Below are 20,026 nucleotides of genomic sequence, written 5' to 3' on the forward strand. Positions count from 1 at the left end.
AGATTTCCAGTGACTTTTAGTCATGATTTGCAGTGCTGTAATTGTACATCAGAGAGCCTAATTTATTACAGCTTCACTAATTAACTATGTGATGTCAGGAGCTGGGAACTGAAATTCCAGAAATTGAGGTTCCAGCAATTGTTCTCAATGAAAGATTATAATATTAAAAAATTTGTTTGCAAGTTGGCAGTGGTGCTAGAACAGTTTGTACAGTGAGGATGCTGAGAGCCATTGAACCAAACTGTAAAGTAAACCCTGTATAAGATGGAAACTACTTCAAGCCAGGGGATGCCGCAGCACCCTGAGTTCCAGCACCTATGCAAGTTGGGATTAGGGAATTGAGGGGGGCAGGTTTTCAGATACACTTCAGGTTGGAGTATTGATAATCCTCAGTAGAAAAGGGAGATCTTCCCAAAGTGAGAAACTCTTCGCATGTGAACAAGAGCACCGATCTGTCAGATGGAATAAGGTAGGATTTCTAATATAAGTGGTTGGACCCTTATTTTGTTTTGCTAAACGTAGTACATCATCACATTAACAAGACAGCTGCAAATTTATTGTTCAGTCACTTTGCTTTTATTTCCTATGCCGCACCCTACATTTGTATAAGTGGCTTCATGAAATAAATGTCATGTCTTTGTTCTACTAACTTACAAATTAAATTTAATCAAGGGGGGGCGGGGAGGAGGCAAGAGCCCATCCTTAAATGTGGTTCTCTGGCCTGAAATGCAGAGGTATTTTTTGCTGCATCTCTTAGTTGAGTGCATATAATTTACTAATGTGACTGGATGAGATGTGCTCTTATTGAACAACACATAACATTCTGGAACTGCATCTCTATAGCTTTTTGCTTCAAAAGAAAAATAAATGTAACACCAGATGGATACCAGTGGATTAGTTTTTCAGCACATACTAAAAAAATCTGGAACTAAATCCTAGTCAGCAGTTGAACCAATAATTTTGTGTAGGTTACATTTATTGTAGTAGAGTTACTGGTAATTGTTAGGTTTGGGTGGGCTGTTTTCCTCGGATGACTCCAGTGTTAAAAAACTGTATTATGAAGCCCTTTGTGCAACTTCCACCACAAATGAAGTCAAATTCATGAAAGGTCTACTGTTGGATCATATGGTAGTTTCCTGAAAAAATAAGTGACCATTTAAAACAAATATGAATATGTATACATGTATTCATACACCAGATTGTGATAGATGCTTAATTTATTACATTACCCTTATTTTGAAGGAGAAAAGTTCAAAAGAAATTGTGAATAGAGCAGCAATGCGTGTTTCTGTAAAATCCCCTAAGCTTCCCCCGTCCATCACACATAGGTGGCATTCTTTAGATTACAGTAAACACACAATTCTGTACATTAATTTTAATTAAAAGGCAAATAGAAATTTAAAATATTTTTGAAGAAAATATTTACTTAAGAAAAATGGTCTTAATTCCTACTTCTGTAAAGTCATTTGGTAGTCAGTGATTGTAGGAGAACTTGCAACTAGCAGGCATTTTCAAAACACCAGTCAGTAATTTGATCTGGATTTCACAACACTAGTATGATGAGAATTTTCTGAAGCTGTCTTTTTCTTCCTCAGTCCCCACTCCTTCTGTCAAAATCCTTAAAAAAACCATACGCTTTACATGCCCCATTTTCCAGTCATTCTATTATAGAATTATGGGCATTGTGTTAACACTCTTGTCCTTTAGCTCAGTCAGAGCTAGAAAGATTTTTCTGTGGTTTCCAAGAGTGGAAAGACGTGAATTGATTTGTATTTTTTTGGTCAAGTAAACTCATTTACTTTGTTTCTTGTTTGTGGAGAAAGGAGATTGCTATGTGTTAAAGAAAAAATTTTACTTGAATTTTTTCTGGGTTGGTTTACTTGTTTTGTAACAGGAAATTGAACCTTACAGTGCAAATACTGTATAACAGTATGTATGTTTGGCAATTCAGGGAATAGCTCTAAGTTTAAAGTAAACCAATAGAGTCCAAGGGAAAAAATGACAGGTACAGCATTTACTTTAGATATAGAAAAGGTGATGTGCTTAAAAGCTGCAAATTTGTTTAACTCTGATTTCAGGAATTCCTGATGGGTAAGGGTATTTTGAATTCTTTTTCATTAGTTACTGGATTCCCATAAGTAGAACACTAAACTACTGGCTGAAATGAAATGAACTACTTCAGACAGATTCATTGCAATACTCTTTATGTTCAGCTTGTTCTGCTTAGTTCAAATTGTAGGTAATACCCAATCCCAAAACACTGCTTCATTCTTAAAACTCTGAACAACTTTTTTTGGTTGAGTGAATGGATGGACTAATGAAATACCGCAGAGTGAGGGAATCTTAATTAGTTCTTAGAGAACTTTTGTTTTGAAATGGTACCAATTGCTATAAGAAATGTCAAAGGATTATATCTCCTGTGCCTTCTGTCTTTCTTTTGTACAGTTTCCAGCAAAAGAAAGTAGCTCTTTTAATTGCAAGAAGTACAGCTTTTCTTTCTGGATCATCAAGAATTTAGCAGGCAGAATCCATTTAGTGGGTCGTTCTTTGTGCCTAAGTAAAGCTAGCTATCATGGATTTGGAATGTAGTTATTGAAAGCAAGCACTGCATTTGCTGTTACTTCCCTTAACAGTGGCCTCACTTTATTTTCACATAACCCAATCACTCTTGAAAAAAGTATAAACAGCTAGTGCTTAGTCTTTCAGTGTGTTGTTAGTATGCGGTAGCCCTGTAACACAAAATTTCAATAATATTGACTTTTATTTTGCTTGTTCAAAAGATTGTATTTAACCAGTAAAGCTGGCGAATGCTGTGCTTTTTAAAAGATGCGTCTAAATACTTCTTTGTTTTTAAAGTAAAGGGTTTACTTTACTTTAAACTTCCAAACAGCAGGATATTTTATAAAACCTGTTGGAATTTACAGGAACTTTCATATCTGGTTAATCTGATTTAATGTAGAAGAGATTGAAGGCAGGCTTCCTGGTTTTTAATACAATAGCTCTTTCAAAGAGCAGACATGAAAGAAATGTAGAGCTTTTTGTCATGAAAAGTTTTGCTGAAAAGCATACAATTCTTTGTACACATGTACAGTCAGTATGAGAAGAAGGCACTAAACCTCCAACTATGTACAGAATAAAGTAAGAAGAAAATAACTTCTAAAGAACATGAAGATTAATTGCTCAGCAAGAAGTCTTTGATTCTCTGATACTGTAAAATGTCACTAAATCATTTTTACCAAACATTATATTTTTGTTTTAGAGTAAGAATTTACAAAATTCAACTTTAGTTACATATTTTATGGATGCAAGAGTACTTTTTGTAATAGTTATATTTGTTTGCTTATTTAATAAGCATTACACAGTTCATAACTAAATTTACATCAGAGAGATTGTAGTAACTCTCACAACAAAACAAAGCTGCTACTAAAATACTGGCTTTATAACTCAGTCTCTGGGCTTTGGAAATTATTTCATACATGTGAAAACATCTGTATATTTTAAATGTAAACCAGCTGTACTGTAACATTCTTACCGTGTTTCCTTTGCCTTTGGCTTCTTTCTTCAGTCTTTAACGTGCTTTTTATCAAAGATTAACTGAACAGCTTATCCATGGGAACTGTGACATCTCTGTATCAGAAGTATGTCTGCTGTGAAAGCTAGCTAGTCTCTGCCACTGAATAGTTTTATACATTTGATACTATAATTAGAAAAGTTAATACCCTAAGGCTCTGATAATCTTGTTTTTCTTATTGTTTAAATGTTTTTCCTTGATTGAAAAAAAGACAGCTCAGTTGCTGAATCTAAGATGCACATCCTCATGCTATAGGCATGGAGGGACAATAGGCTGCAGTAGAAACTTTCTTTTGATGAAAGAAGAGAACTCAGGCATTTCAATTCCGAAGTTTTGAATCTGTCATTTCATGTAAGACTAAAGCAGCCTTATTTGAACTTCAGCTCCTTTGTGGTGGATTTACATGCTGGAGTTAAAAAAAACCTATTGAGCATGCAGCAAGTAGACAAGTTCTGGTTGGATAAGCCTTTTTCCTCCTCCTACAAGTACAAGGGATCCACCAGCAATAGACACGTTCAGGGCCTCCCCCAACCACAAACAGCAGAGGTCTGGCTGAAACCAAATTTTAATAAAGTGATGTCACAGCTCACAGCAGTCCAAAGTAATCTGGCGTGCAGGAGGCTGCGCCTCCCTGGGCTTTGGCAGGGCACATTAGCAACAATTTCCTCTGGGCAGCTGAGCTGAAAAACTACCAGTTCCTTAAGAAGATATCAATACTTTGTAAAGGGTTTTGTTCGGGAAAGGCCAGGCTTGTACTCTTGGGATTATGTAATGTGTTTATTTTAGCTACATTTTTCTGTAGCATTTTGTGGTATTGGTATATGTTAGTAAAGTTGTCTGAATTATTGTGAACCATTTGTTCATAGTACTTAAAAACAAGTAGAAATTAGACTCCTTAGATTTTTGGCATTACTGATTAACTGCTAATATTAATCTAAAAATGAGTTATCTATCTATAAAATTCAAAGCTGTGATTCCTGGGTTCAGAGACATATTCTGGAGTCTACTGTGTGTTTAAGAAGCATGATCTATTTATTTTTATTCAGACAAGATGTTAAAATATCTATCTATGCAGGATTCAGCTGCAAACTGTCTTGTACGGGAACTGTCTCTTTCCTTTTTAGTGCACTTTTCACAATACAAATGTTGATGTATCTTTTAACTCGGGCAATTTGCACAGCAGTCCCTTGATTATTTCTGGGTTTTTACTTAGCCAACCTCTATGTTATTCCTCTTCAGCTCAGTGTATAGGCAAAAAAGAGAGAATTTGTACTACTATGGACAGACATAAATAATAACTGAAAAGACTATCTTGATCAAAGTAATGAGGGGTGTCTGAACACTTCTAGTTCTACCACCTTCCTCACCCCATGCCTTCAGTTTGCCATGACATTTCCAGGTGAAGACAGAAATCAAATTGTCCAAACTCAAGCAAGCTCTCCAGTTATCTAATACTGTTTAAGGAAATATATGAATATAATTTGGCCGAATCCCAATTTTTTTTTTTTTTTACCTGTTCACCTGCAAATAGTGCTGCTTGGTATTCCACATTTCTTACATGTTCACTATTCATTATTAAAGATTTCTTCCCAATTGAAGATTACATGCTACAAAATCTGCCATTGCTTTTCTATGTGTAGTGTGTACTCATGGTCATTTGCTATAGATCAGTGGTTCACAAACTTTTTTCTGCCAAAAACCCCTTTGGCATCTGCCTAATTATCCCAGATCCCTTTAATTTCTGGCACTACAAGAATGCCCCTGCCAGTGTGAGAACATGCCTGCCAGCGTAAAATCGCACACAGTGTACATGATAGATCAAGGTGTGCGGAGGACACCATTTTGAGGACAAAATGGCATCCTCCATGTTTCAAAAGTGCCAGAATGTCATTCTAGCACATTCAGGCCTTGCTCACGGGACAGACCCATGCATAACCCCTGATGGGTCCCTAAGAGCCTGGGGGACCCCACTTTGGGAGCCACTGCTATAACTTATATTTTAAAATATACTTCGGTTGGGTTATTAATAAAAGTTTTAAGGTGCATCTGTACAATGCTAAAAGACTTCACAGAAATATTACAAATTAAAAGTGAAACTAATTTTAAAAAAATGCTTTCAGTGCTGACTTAATCTCAATTAAAAATCAACAATTAGCAAATTGGGCTATTTCTTTACTTCCTTTCACTATTTAGTGTCCTAGCTGTCTGAGCAGGCCATTTTAAAAGGTCATACATATGCAAGTTGTTTCTATGTTCTTAGTTAATTTTTGAGACAGATTGTTACATCTGCTTGCGGGGATTAAGGAAATCCATATTAGAATACTTTAAACTATATTTATCGAAAGGAAAATAGGAGATAAGTTTTGAATTTAATAGAAAAGATGCATTTCTGTTCATTAAGCGGCACCGTTCACGATTGCGGTCCTGCAGATGTTCTCGGTCCCGTCGCCAATCCAGGTGCCGACGCCACTCGCAGTCCCGGCACCGTTCTCCATTTCGGTACCGGTCATACTCGAGGCACCGATCTGCGTCCCGTTCACCGGCCTGGTACATTCGGCGCCGATCCAGCTCCCGGCACTACTCCAGGCACTGGACTCCCGTCGCCACTCCTGACGTCGAGCCTCGAGATCTCGGTCAACCTCCCGGCACCGCTCCGGTCGCAGGTCCTGTTCTTGCTCCCGGTACCGATATGCCTCCCGGTACCGATCCCCGGTGCCGCGTCGAGCGACGTCAGCTAGAGAGGGAGAGTCTGCCCAGGGCTTTTTAGCTCCTCCATGGCCATCCAAACATGCATCACTATCGTCCGGCGCAGGCAGTTTATACGCGCAGGACTGTGATTTGGATGTGCACACCAGAGTCTTCCAGGTGCCCCAGGCCCAGGGCCCTGACCCCATCAGTGGTCACCCTGTACATCTTGGGCATGCTATCAGGCCAAAAGCCTACCTGTGATCCCATCTCGCTCTGTTCCGTCAGAACACTGGGTGCCAGAGGAGACAGTTAGCCGCCCCCCTCCGACCGGTACGGAGGAAGCCCTGGTTCAGCCACCGGACTCCCACATCCCACCGGATCAGGAGGTCATCCAGCAGTGCGAGCCCACACAGGACCCGCTTGTCCCTGGCCTTTCTTCTTCCTCCTCTCCAGATGAGGCTGTGGCAGGAGCGTACTCCTCGGGCCCTCCTCTAATCAACTTGGGGGGCCATCAGGACCTCCTGAGATGGGTGGCACTCAATATGAATCTCCAAGTGGAGGAAGTCTCGGAGATACGGTATCCGGTCGTAGACATTATGTCGGCTGAAGCCCCCACAAGAGTGGCCCTACCGTTCATTCCGATGATCAAGGCCAATGCGGATACCATCTGACAGTCTCAAGCTACTATCCCGCCCATGGGCACAGGAGTCGAACGCATGTACATGGTATCCTCCAGGGACTACGGGTACCTATATGTACACACACACACCCCCGCTCCCTTGTCGTCCAGTCCGTCAGTGAGATGGAACGCCATGGCCCGCTGGCACCAGCCCCTAAATCCAAGGAGGCTAGGCGAAAGGACTTACTGGGCCGTAAGATGTACTCGGCAGGGGCCCTGCAACTTCGCGTAGCAAACCAGCAAGCCCTGCTTAGCTGCTACTATGGGCGGCGGTGGGCAAATTTATGGAGTCGGTTCCTCAGAACTCCCGTTAAGAGTTTGCTGCCCTCCTGGAAAAAGGGAAGAAGGTGGCGAGAGCTTCCCTCCAGGCCTCGTTGAATGTAGATGACTCCGCAGCCATGACTCTGGCCTCGGGTGTTGTCACGAGTCGCATTTCATGGCTCCAGTTATCGAGCCTTCCCTCACAGCTGCTGCACACTATACAGGACTTGCCCTTCAATGGCAAAGGCCTGTTCTCTTTAAAAAAAAAAAAAAAAAAATGACCCTAGGCTGCAAAGCCTAAAGGACAACAAGGTCACTGTGCGCTCCCTCTCAGCATGCACACGCCGGTGACTCAGCGCCGACCTTTCCACCCCCAGCCTCACCGCCCTTATCCTGCGCCTAAACAAAGACAGGACTTTGCCAGCAGGCGTCGCTGAGGCAGTCGTAGGCGTCAGTCAGGACCCCAAAGCAATTCCTCTTGCAAGAGGGGCAGACGCTCCTCACCATCGGAGCTATAGAGGAGGTACCAAAGGACGAAAGGGTCAAAGGGTTCTACTCCCACTATTTCCTAATCCCCAAGGTGAAGGGAGGTCTCAGACCTATCCTAGACCTGCGGGAACTCTACAAGTTCATGATACACCTGAAGTTCCGCATGGTATCCATGGGGACTGTCATCCCATCCTTGGATCCCGGAGACTGGTATGCCACCCTCGATATGAAGGGCGCGTATTTTCACGTCGCCATTTATCCTCCACACAGAAGGTACCTCCGGTTTGTGACCAACCGTTATCATTTCCAGTTTATGGTCCTCCCGGTTGGCCTCTATACAGCCCCAAGTGTACTCAAAGTGCATGGCTGTAGTCGCCGCCTCTCTCCGCCACCGTCGGATACACGTTCTCCGTATCTAGATGATTGGCTCATTCGAGGGACCACCGGGGCCCAAGTTACCAGTCATGTGGGCGTCAACAAGGATCTATTCCTGCGTCTAGGCCTGATGATCCATATAGAGAAATCCACTCTGATTCCCACACAGGGAATAGAATTCATTGGGGCCATCCTGGACTCCAGTCTCGCCAGAGCCTGCTTACCTCAGCCTCGGTTTGACGCGATGGTAACAATTATACAAGGTCTATGGACCTTTCCGACAACTTTGGCTCGCACTTGCCTAGGTCTCCTGGGTCACATGGCTGCCTGCACGTTCGTAACCAATCATGCCAGGCTTCGCCTCCGTCCACTCCAATCGTGGCTCTCCTCTGTGTACCACCCGGGCAGAGACAGCATAGTCATGGTCGCCTCGATCCCCCCGAGCTTCCTAGACTCCCCCGACTGGGGGTCGACGCCCTCCCTGGTGCATGCAGGGATTCTGTTCCATCCACCTCACCCCTCGGTGTCCCTCATGACGGACGCCCCATCTCTCGGCTGGGGGGCTCACCTGGGTCAGTTTCGCACTCAAGGCCTTCGGTCGGCTCAAGAGCTGGCCTTGCACATCGATGTCCGGGAGCTGAGAGCAGTCTGCCTTGTGTACCAGGCGTTTCAGCAGCACCTGCAAGGCCGTTGTGTCTCGGTGTTCACAGACAACACAACGGCCATGTGTTACATAAACAAGCACGGAGGAGCACGGTCCTCCCCTCTTTGCAGGGAGCTATCCAACTCCGGGACTTCTGCATAGCCCAATCGATAGACCTGGTAGTGTCCTTTCTCCCAGGGGTCTGGATCACTCTGGCGGATCACCACAGCAGATCCTTCCTGTCTCTCAAGTGGTCGATTCCTCCGGACATTATCCATTCAATTTTCCGGAATTGGGGCTTTCCCCACATAGTCCTCTTTGCTCTCACGAGAACAGAAAGAGAGAGAAGTTCTGCTCATTCCAAGGCCTCTCCCTGGGCTCGATCTTGGAGGCTTTTCTGATGCCGTGGACGAGCCGTCTGCTGTACACTTTTCCACCGTTCCCACTGGTTCACAGGGTCCTGCTAAAACTCCGCAGGGACAGAGCACACCTGATCATGATCGCTCCAGCGTGACCCAGGCAGCACTGGCACACCATGTTGCTAGACCTGTCGGTACCCAACCCTATTCCCCTGCCTCTTTGCCCAGACCTCATAACGCAGGATCTCAGCAAACTTCACCACCCAGACTTGTAATCCCTGCACCTCACAGCTTGGCTGCTGCGTGGCTAAACCGATCCGAGTTACGTTGTTCTGCCTCGGTTCTACAGGATTCTACTGGGTGGTAGGAAACCTTCCACTCCGTTAACGTATCTGGCCAAGTGGAAGCGTTTCTCCTGCAGCTACGAAACGCACAGTGTTTCTCTCACCGAGGTTCCAATCCATTCCATCTTGGACTACCTCTGGTCTCTTAAACAGCAGCGCCTGGCACGGTCATCATTAAGGGTACACTTGGCAGCCATCTCTACCTTCCACCCAGGGGAGAGTGGCCGCACTGTATTCTCACATCCTGTGGTTTCTAGGTTCCTCAAGGGCTTGGAGCGTTTATACCCCCAAGTTCGCCGCCCCGCCAAAACCTGGGTCTTCAACCTGGTTCTAACCAGTCTTATGACTGCCCCATTCGAGCCACTGACAACATGCTCGCTGATATACCTGTCCTGAAAGACAGTTTTTTCCTTGTAGCCTTTGCATCGGCCAGATGAGTCTCCGAGCTTCAGGCTCTCACGGTGGACCCACAGTATACTGTGTTTCTCAAGGGCACGGTGCAGTTGTGACCACATCCGGCCTTCCTCCCCAAGGTGCTGTCGACCTTTCATATCAACCAGGACATCTTCCTTCCGGTCTTCTTTCCGAAGCTACACTCATCGCGAGGGGAGCACATTTGCCCTCCCTAGACGTCCGTAGGGCGCTCACATTCTATCTCGAGTGGACAAAACCCTTTCGTAATGCCCCAACTCTTCGTCGTACTGGCAGACAGGACGAAGGGCCTATCTGTCTCCTCTCAGAGGATTTCATTTTGGGTTACGTCGTGCATCCGCACCTCCTGTGACTTGGCCCATGTTCCATTGAGCCACCTTACTGCACATTCCACCAGGGCTCCAGCTTCTTCTGCTGCCTTCCTGGCTCACTTACCCTTCCAGGGGATATGTCGAGCAACTACCTGGTCCTCGGTCCACACCTTTGCCTCATTGGTTCAACAGCCCAGAGATGATGCAGCCTTTGGCTCAGCAGTTTTGCATTCTGCAACATCTCACTCCGACCCCACTGCCTACGTAAGGCTTGGGAATCACCTAACTGGAATGGATATGAGCAATCGCTCGAAGAAGAAAAGATGGTTACTCACTGTTGTAACTGTTGTTCTTCGAGATGTGTTGCTCATATCCATTCCAAACCCACCCTCCTTCCCCACTGTCGGAGTAGCCGGCAAGAAGGAACTGAGGAGCGGATGGGTTGGCAGGGGTATATATCTGGTGCCGTAAAGGAGCCACTCCAGGGGGCGCCCAGCCGACCCATCGAGTGTTGCTAGTAAAAATCTTCTGATGAGCGTGCACGTGGTGCGCGCACACCTAACTGGAATGGATATGAGCAACACATCTCGAAGAACAACAGTTACAACGGTGAGTAACCGTCTTTTATTGAGGTCAGAACATGTAGAGATAAAGTGAGAAAGGCCAAAAGCCATGTAGAGTTGGACCTTGCAAAGGGAATTAAAACCAATAGTAAAAGGTTCTGTAGCCATATAAATAGGAAGAAAACAAAGAAAGAAGTGGGACTGCTAAACACGGAGGGTGGAGTGGAGGTTTAGGATAATCTAGGCATGGCCCAATATTTAAACAAATACTTTGCCTCAGTCTTTAATGAGGCTAATGAGGAGCTTAGGGATAATGGCAGGATGACAAATGGGAATGAGGATATGGAGGTAGATATTACCACATCTGAGGTAGAAGCCAAACTCGAACAGCTTAATGGGACTAAATCAGAGAGTCCAGATAATCTTCATCCACTAATATTAAAGGAAATTTTTAATGAATCTGTAAACTCAGGGGTTGTACCGTATGACTGGAGAATTGCTAACATAGTTCCTGTTTTTAAGAAAGGAAAAAAAAGTGATCTGGATAACTACAGGCCTGTTAGTTTGACATCTGTAGTATGCAAGGTCTTGGAAAAAATGTTGAAGGAGAAAGTAGTTAAGGACATTGAGGTCAATGGTAATTGGGACAAAATACAACATGGTTTTACAAAAGGTAGATCATGCTAAACCAACGTGATCTCCTTCTTTGAGAAGGTAACAGATTTTTTTAGACAAAGGAAATGCAGTGGATCTAATTTACCTCGATTTCAGTAAGGCATTTGATACGGTTCCACATGGGGAATTATTAGCTAAATTGGAAAAGCTAGAGATCAATATGAAAATTAAAAGGTGGATAAGGAACTGGTTAAAGGGGAGACTACAAAGGGTCATACTGAAAGGTGAACTGTCAGGCTGGAGGGAGGTTACTAGTGGAGTTCCTCAGGGATCGGTTTTGGGACCAGTCTTATTTAATTTTTTTATTACTGACCTTGGCACAAAAAGTGGGAATATGCTAATAAAATCTGTGGATGACACAAAGCTGGGAGGTATTGCCAATACAGAGAAGGACCAGGATATCATACAGGAAGATCTGGATGACCTTGTAAACTGGAGTAATAGTAATAGGATGAAATTTAATAGTGAAAAGTGCAAGGTCATGCATTTAGGGATTAATAACAAGAATTTTTGTTATAAGGTAGGGATGCATCAGTTGGAAGTAACAGAGGAGGAGAAGGCCCTTGGAGTATTGGTTGCTCACAGAACGACGATGAGTCGCCAATATGATATGGCCGTGAAAAAAGCTAATGCGGTCTTAGGATGCATCAGGCGAGGTATTTCCATTAGAGATAAGGAGGTGTTAATACCGTTATAAAAGGCAGTGGTAAGACCTCATCTGGAATACTGTGTGCAGTTCTGGTCTCCCATGTTTAAGAAGGATGAATTCAAACTGGAACAGGTACAGAGAAGGGCTACTAGGATGATCCGAGGAATGGAAAGCCTGTCGTATGAAAGGAGACTTGTGGCATGAACTGGAGGCTGCCATTGCTTTCAGTTTAATAAGGTGAATGAAAATTCTGTCAGTCATTATGTGTATTGCCTTGTATTTCATGCTCACTTAGGGCTTTGTTCATCTGTAATGATACATATTGTACAAAGCAGCAGACACTGAAAGGATTGTAGAACTCAGCTTCCCAGTAGCCCCAACATATTTAACAGAAAAAAAAATCCACCTACAAAAATCTGTTATATAGAATTAATGGATATTTAGCAATGGTAAATTCAGGTTCCACTTCTGAGTTTGCTACTTGATTGATCAGGCATTTTAAAGGGTAATTCATAATAATGGAAATTATGTTTTGTGGAGTAAGGTAATTAATCCAGGCCAGAATTAGTAACCCTGATAAGTGAATAAGTAAGTAAATATCATTTCAAATAGAGGGCCAAAGTCTGCAGCAGTTGAGGAGGGCTATCAAGGAGCTGGATGAGGCTCCTAAATTCTCAGGGCAATTTTGCACCTATGTAGCTACTTCTTCAGGCCCTGCTCTAAACTCCATTAGCTGGTAGAGGCTTCCAATGTGCCATCTACCAGCTGAGGATGCATTCTGATCATGCTGTCTACATGGGGGGGATTCTGGGGAGTTCAAGTGTAGAAGTTGCCTCTGTGCCTACTGGGGATTTCCCCTCAACTGGAGAATCCAAGCTGGGAAATTGCATCTAACTTCCATCCCCTCTGCACTGCTGGAGTGGACCAGAGAATCTGGACCAGGGAGAGATCAATCTTGGTGAATAAATCAGTTCATTATATTTTTAGTTAAATATGCAGTAAATGCTGCTTCTTTCATGCATAAAAATCATATTCTAAAAGGAGCCTAGTTCCCAACAGCATTTATTATTTTTTACTTGTCGTCATTTTTATCAAATAGCAAATTATTTATTGCTGCAGTAACACATTATGAATTCCAAAGGCTTTCAGCCCAAGATCATTCAGATTGCACTGCTAGAGGCAGGCAGTGCTCAGTGCATTCTTTACCTCTTTTTAGTTCAGATGTCCAGATACAGAAACCTGATAACCTTTCCTGTCATTACCTAGAATTTAGAAGACAGGAATGACAGAAAGTCATTTCATTTTGTTAAAGTGTTGATTTTTGATGCTTCAGGTGGTTCTGTTTTTCCAGCAACATGCCATTGTTTACTGAGACTCTTAGCTGCCTCTTGTATTAGGAATTCTGCTTCTAGCCCAGATTTTCTGTATAATGTCAGCATGGTGCCTGGAGCACAAAACTTTCTAGAGCAGCTGCAGCCTTGTGTGCATCAAACAATGGTGGTGCCTTTAGTGCATTCATTTAATGATCTGCCATGTCAAGGGAGTAAGAGAAAACCACAAAATGGTTGGAAGAAGCTGCTTCTTCTCTGAACCTTTTAGAAATCAGGCAGTTGAACACAAAATCGAATTAAATTGGATTAATTTAGTTTTCCTTTAGAACTTGTAAATTAACAACCACGACCCTGTGTTGTTATGCCAGAGCAGAAGCACTAACATTTCCAGTTGTTTGTTCCAGGCTTTAGTAGAAAGGATTATCATATTAAGCCAAACTTATATTTTTCATATTCCTAAAAGGGTTTACATTAGGTATTTATTTAAACTGTTTTTGGAGGAGAGGAGGTCTGTGCTAATAACTTGCTCCTGCATACCCTTGCTGAATCTAAGGGCTAGTCTACACTAGAAGTGTTACTAGGGTGACCAGATGTCCCAATTTTATAGGGACAGTCCTGATATTTGGGGCTTTTTCTTATGTATAGGCTCTTATTACCCCCACCCCCACCCCATCCCGATTTTTCACACTTGCTGTCTGGTCACCCTAAGCGTTAATAGCAGCGCAGCTGCACTGCTGTAGTTTGTTTGGCGAATATGCTCTATACCGATGGGAGAGAGCTCTCCCATCAGCATAATAAAACCGCCTCCGCAAGAGGCAGAAGCAATGTCAGTGGGAGAAGCTCTCCCACTGACGAAGCACTGTCCACACCGGTGTTTAGGTTTGTGTAACTTGTCACTCATGGGGTGGTTTATTCACACCCCTGAGCAACATATGTCATACTTACATAACCTGTAATGTAGATAAGCCTTAAGGGTGAGGTGTGTTTGGGGAAAGGTATGTCTACACCTCGACTTGGGGTGTGTGACTTCCAATTCACACAGACATGCTAACATTAGCTGTAGTTGAGCTAGCGTGCTAAAAATAGTATTGTAGTGAGGGTAGCATTGACAGCAGCGAACAGTGGCATGGGCTAGCTGTGCCAAGTACAATCCAGTGGGTACATTCTCTGCATGGCTAACCCTTGCTGCCTCTTACTGCTGCCTGTGCTAACCTGGCTATGCCACTTTTTTTAGCGTGCTTGCTCATTGAGAGCTAGTGTGTGTATACCTATGCAAACTGGAAATCATGCAGCTAGCTGGGAAGTTGAGAAGGAATTGAGGGGGGGTTAGCCTATATGTGCTGACCAGCCTCATGGTGCAGCATGAGGAGAGACAGCACATGTGCAAGGCTAATGGACATTTGCTACTGAAGTTCTCTGATCAGCAGTGCAGGGACGCAGACATACTTACAGTGGAGCATCTCGAAGAACCATTGTTACTCACAAGGTGAGTAACTTCTTCATCTCAGTTTTAAGTATATTTCTAGCCTTCATAATGGTTGCAGAGAAAAGCTTGAAAATGTAATTCAGGTGTATCCCAAAGGCTCAAACAGCACAAGAAAAACATAGATAGATAGATAGATAGAACCCTATATCTATCTATCTATATTTTAATATTCTCATTATTTCTAAGTCAATCTTATGACTTTTTTTCAGGTCTGACTCATAATTCTTGAACATTTGGGGTTGACAATACAGCAAACTGCTTTATTATAAAAATATGACAGTATTAATTAACTCAACAAAACCACATACTTATTGATGCACTTGAGGTTACAGCCTCAAGAAGCTATTTAGAACACAGGCAAATTACATTATGTACAAATACATCTGGGTCTCCCACATTTGTTACAATTATATTTGTATGGATTTTCCTTATAATTGCATCTGTCAAACACGAGGAAAGACTCTTTGAAATAAATATGCTTACAGGAAATATATAATACAGAATCTTTTTCTAGGCCTGTATAATGAGTAAGCTATAACTCACTAAAAACCACTTAACAGTATGTGTTCCCTGATAAATAATACTTGTCTCTGAACTTTACAAAGTAATATTCTATCAAGAAATAATTTTGTGTGGACCAATCAATACTTGCCTTCCTGTCTTTGGATAAATGTGTAGCAGTTTGTCCACAGAAGTATGACACTGGAATTTGATATTTATTTTGCGTCTAGGTAAAAGTTGTCAATATCTTTCCATTAATTAAATCCTTAACTTATAGAATCCCTTTTTAAATTCAGTAACCTTTAGAGATGGACAAGGGTTGAATTGAGAAATGCAGACTACTTTGTAGTGGGCTGAAGATAAATTAACTGGGGTGGAAGCCGTAATGCACTAAAACGCTGCCCATGAGTCCAAAAACCAGGTTGCTGATTTGGTTTACATTTTGGGGGAAGAATTAGTTTTTCAAATTTGGAGTGAGCATTCGCTTTTGTTCTGGTATAAGGTATGTTTATACAGCTCCAACCTTGTAGTTCGCACCACAGTAATGTTCTGAGCCACCCTAAGATATGATTGTTCTATCAGAATCAAAGACAGGAATGGAAGCTAGAGGCCCATCCTGCTAATAGCCATTGATGGACCTATCCTCCATGAATCTATCTAGCTCCTTTTTGAACTTTGTTATACTATTGGCCTTCACAACACTCTCTGGCAAGGAGTTCCAGGGGTTGACGGTGCATGGTGTGAAAAAAAATACTTTCTTGTGTTTGTTTTAAACTTAACATAAGAATGGCCGTGCCGGGTCAGACCAAAGGCCCATCTAGCCCAGTATCTGTCTACCGACAGTGGCCAATGCCAGGTGCCCCAGAGGGAGTGACCCTAACAGGCAATGATCAAGTGATCTCTCTCCTGCCATCCATCTCCATCCTCTGATAAACAGAGGCTAGGGACACCATTCTTACCCATCCTGGCTAATAGCCATTTATGGACTTAGCTACCATGAATTTATCCAGTCCCCTTTTAAACATTGTTATAGTCCTAGCCTTCACAACCTCCTCAGGTAAGGAGTTCCACAAGTTGACTGTGCGCTGCGTGAAGAAGAACTTCCTTTTATTTGTTTTAAACCTGCTGCCTATTAATTTCATTGGGTGACCCCTAGTTCTTGTATTATGGGAATAAGTAAATAACTTTTCCTTATCCACTTTCTCAACATCACTCATGATTTTATATACCTCTATCTTATCCCCCCTTAGTCTTCTCTTCTCTTTTCCAAGCTGAAGAGTCCTAGCCTCTTTAATCTTTCCTCGTATGGGACCCTCTCTAAACCCCTAATCATTTTAGTTGCCCGTTTCTGAACCTTTTCTAGTGCTAGAATATACTTTTTGAGGTGAGGAGACCACATCTGCACACAGTATTCGAGATGTGGGCGTACCATGGATTTATATAAGGGCAATAATATATTCTCAGTCTTATTTTCTATCCCCTTTTTAATGATTCCTAACATCCTGTTTGCTTTTTTGACCATCTCTGCACACTGCGTGGACATCTTCAGAGAACTATCCACGATGACTCCAAGATCTTTTTCCTGACTCGTTGTAGCTAAATTAGCCCCCATCATGTTGTATGTATAGTTGGGGTTATTTTTTCCAGTGTGCATTACTTTACATTTATCCACATTAAATTTCATTTGCCATTTTGTTGCCCAATCACTTAGTTTTGTGAGATCTTTTTGAAGTTCTTCACAATCTGCTTTGGTCTTAAGTAGTCTTGAGTAGTTTAGTATCATCTGCAAACTTTGCCACCTCACTGTTTACCCCTTTCTCCAGATCATTTATGAATAAATTGAATAGGATTGGTCCTAGGACTGACCCTTGGGGAACACCACTAGTTACCCCTCTCCATTCTGAGAATTTACCATTAATTCCTACCCTTTGTTCCCTGTCCTTTAACCAGTTCTCAATCCATGAAAGGACCTTCCCTTTTATCCCATGACAGCTTAATTTACGTAACAGCCTTTGGTGAGGGACCTTGTCAAAGGCTTTCTGGAAATCTAAGTACACTATGTCCACCGGATCCCCCTTGTCCACATGTTTGTTGACCCCTTCAAAGAACTCTAATAGATTAGTAAGACACGATTTCCCTTTACAGTCAGTAATTGCCGGGATCACCCCTAGAGCCCTTTTTAAATATTGGCGTTACATTAGCTAACTTCCAGTCATTGGGTACTGAAGCCGATTTAAAGGACAGGTTACAAACCCTAGTTAATAGTTCCGCAACTTCACATTTGAGTTCTTTCAGAACTCTTGGGTGAATGCCATCTGGTCCCGGTGACTTGTTAATGTTGACTTTATCAATTAATTCCAAAACCTCCTCTAGTGACACTTCAATCTGTGACAGTTCCTCAGATTTGTCACCTACAAAAGCCAGCTCAGGTTTGGGAATCTCCCTAACATCCTCAGCCGTGAAGACTGAAGCAAAGAATCCATTTAGTTTCTCCGCAATGACTTTATCGTCTTTAAGCGCTCCTTTTGTATTTTGATCGTCAAGGGGCCCCACTGGTTGTTTAGCAGGCTTCCTGCTTCTGATGTACTTAAAAAACATTTTGTTATTATCTTTATAGTTTTTGGCTAGCCGTTCTTCAAACTCTTTGGCTTTTCTTATTACACTCTTGCACTTAAGAGTTGGCAGTGTTTGTGCTCCTTTCTATTTGCCTCACTAGGATTTGACTTCCACTTTTTGAAGGAAGTCTTTATCTCTCACTGCTTCTTTTACATGGTTGTTAAGCCACGGTGGCTCTTTTTTAGTTCTTTTACTGTTTTTCTTAATTTGGGGTATACATTGAAGTTGGGCCTCTATTATGGTGTCTTTAAAAAGGGCCCATGCAACTTGCAGGGATTTCACTTTAGTCACTGTACCTTTTAACTTTTGTCTAACTAACCCCCTCATTTTTGTATAGTTCCCCCTTTTGAAATTAAATGCCACAGTGTTGGGCAGTTGAGGTGTTCTTCCCACCACAGGGATGTTGAATGCTATTGTATTATGGTCACTATTTCCAAGCGGTCCTGCTATAGTTACCTCTTGGACCAGCTCCTGCGCTCCACTCAGGATTAAATCTAGAGTCGCCTCTCCCCTTGTGGGTTCCCGTACCAGCTGCTCCATGAAGCAGTTATTTAAAGTATCGAGAAATTTTATCTCTGCATTTCGTCCTGAAGTGAAATGTTCCCAGTCAATGTGGGGATAATTGAAATCCCCCACTATTATTGGGTTCTTAATTTTGATAGCCTCTCTAATTTCCCTTAGCATTTCATCATCACTATTACTGTCCTGGTCAGGTGGTCGATAATAGATCCCTAATGCTATATTTTTACTAGAGCCTGAAATTTCTATCCATAGAGATTCTATGGAACATGTGGATTCGCTTAAGATTTTTACTTCATTTGATTCTACATTTTCTTTCACATATAGTGCCACTCCTCCCCCTGCACGACCTGTTCTGTCCTTCCGATATATTTTGTACCCCGGAATGATTGTGTCCCGTTGATTGCTCTCAGTCCACCAGGTTTCTGTGATGCCTATTATATCAATATACTCCTTGATCACAAGGCACTCTAGTTCACCCATCTTATTATTTAGACTTCTGGCATTTGTGTACAAGCACTTTAAAAACATGTTCCTGTTTATTAGCCTGCCTTTTTCTGATGTGCCAGATTCTTTTTTATGTGACTTTTTATCATCTGATCCGGCCCTTACATTATACTCTTCCGTCCTCTGCTCCTGACTATAACCTGGAAATTCTCTATCATCAGACTCTCCCCTAGGAAAAGTCTGTGTCTGATCCACACGCTCCTCTGAAGCAGTCGGCTTTCCCCATCTCCTAGTTTAAAAACTGCTCTACAACCTTTTTAATGTTTAGTGCCAGCAGTCTGGTTCCACTTTGGTTTAGGTGGAGCCCATCTCTCCTGTATAGGCTCCTCCCATCCCAGAAGTTTCCCCAGTTCCTAATGAACGTGAACCCCTCCTCTCTACACCATCGTCTCATCCACGCATTGAGACTCTGAAGCTCTGCCTGCCTACCTGGCCCTGCGCGTGGAACTGGGAGCATTTCTGAGAATGCCACCATAGAGGTCCTGGATTTCAGTCTCTTCCCTAGCAGCCTAAATTTGGCTTCCAGGACATCTCTCCTACCCTTCCCTATGTCATTGGTACCTACATGTACCACGACCACCGGCTCCTCCCCAGCACTACACATAAGTCTGTCTAGATGCCTTGAGAGATCCGCAACCTTCGCACCAGGCAGGCAAGTCACCATACGGTTCTCCCGGTCATCACAGACCCAGCTATCTACATTTCTAATAATCGAATCTCCCATTACTAACACCTGCCTTTTCCTAGAAACTGGAGTTCCCTCCCCCGGAGAGGCAATCTCAGTGCGAGAGGCAACCCCAGCACCATCTGGAAGGAGGGTCCCAACTATGGGAAGGTTTCCCTCTGCTCCCATTGACTGCTCTACTTCCCTGGGCCGTTCTTCCTCCTCAACAGCACAAGGGCTGTCTGAGCGGAGGTGGGACAATTCTACAGTGTCCCGGAAAGCCTCATCAACATACCTCTCTGCCTTTCTTAGCTCCTCCAGTTCCGCCACCCTGGCCTCCAAAGTCCGTACATGGTCTCTGAG

At 43.0% G+C, this 20,026-nt stretch overlaps 2 protein-coding genes across 18 annotated transcripts in view; one reads left to right on the forward strand and one right to left on the reverse strand.

Moving 5' to 3' along the window:
- The window catches only part of ANGPTL2 (angiopoietin like 2), a 37,017-nt gene extending 32,938 nt beyond the window's left edge, over nucleotides 1-4,079 (reverse strand). The window contains exon 1 of the mRNA XM_039506429.1: nucleotides 3,533-4,079. The gene's annotated coding sequence lies outside the window, so the exon portion shown is untranslated. The remainder of the gene's footprint in view (nucleotides 1-3,532) is intronic.
- The window catches only part of RALGPS1 (Ral GEF with PH domain and SH3 binding motif 1), a 343,816-nt gene that overhangs the window by 178,863 nt on the left and 144,927 nt on the right, over nucleotides 1-20,026 (forward strand). The gene's annotated exons all lie outside the window — the stretch shown is intronic.

The sequence above is a fragment of the Mauremys reevesii genome, linkage group 19 (assembly GCF_016161935.1).
Source record: "Mauremys reevesii isolate NIE-2019 linkage group 19, ASM1616193v1, whole genome shotgun sequence".
Classification (NCBI taxonomy): Eukaryota; Metazoa; Chordata; order Testudines; family Geoemydidae; genus Mauremys; species Mauremys reevesii.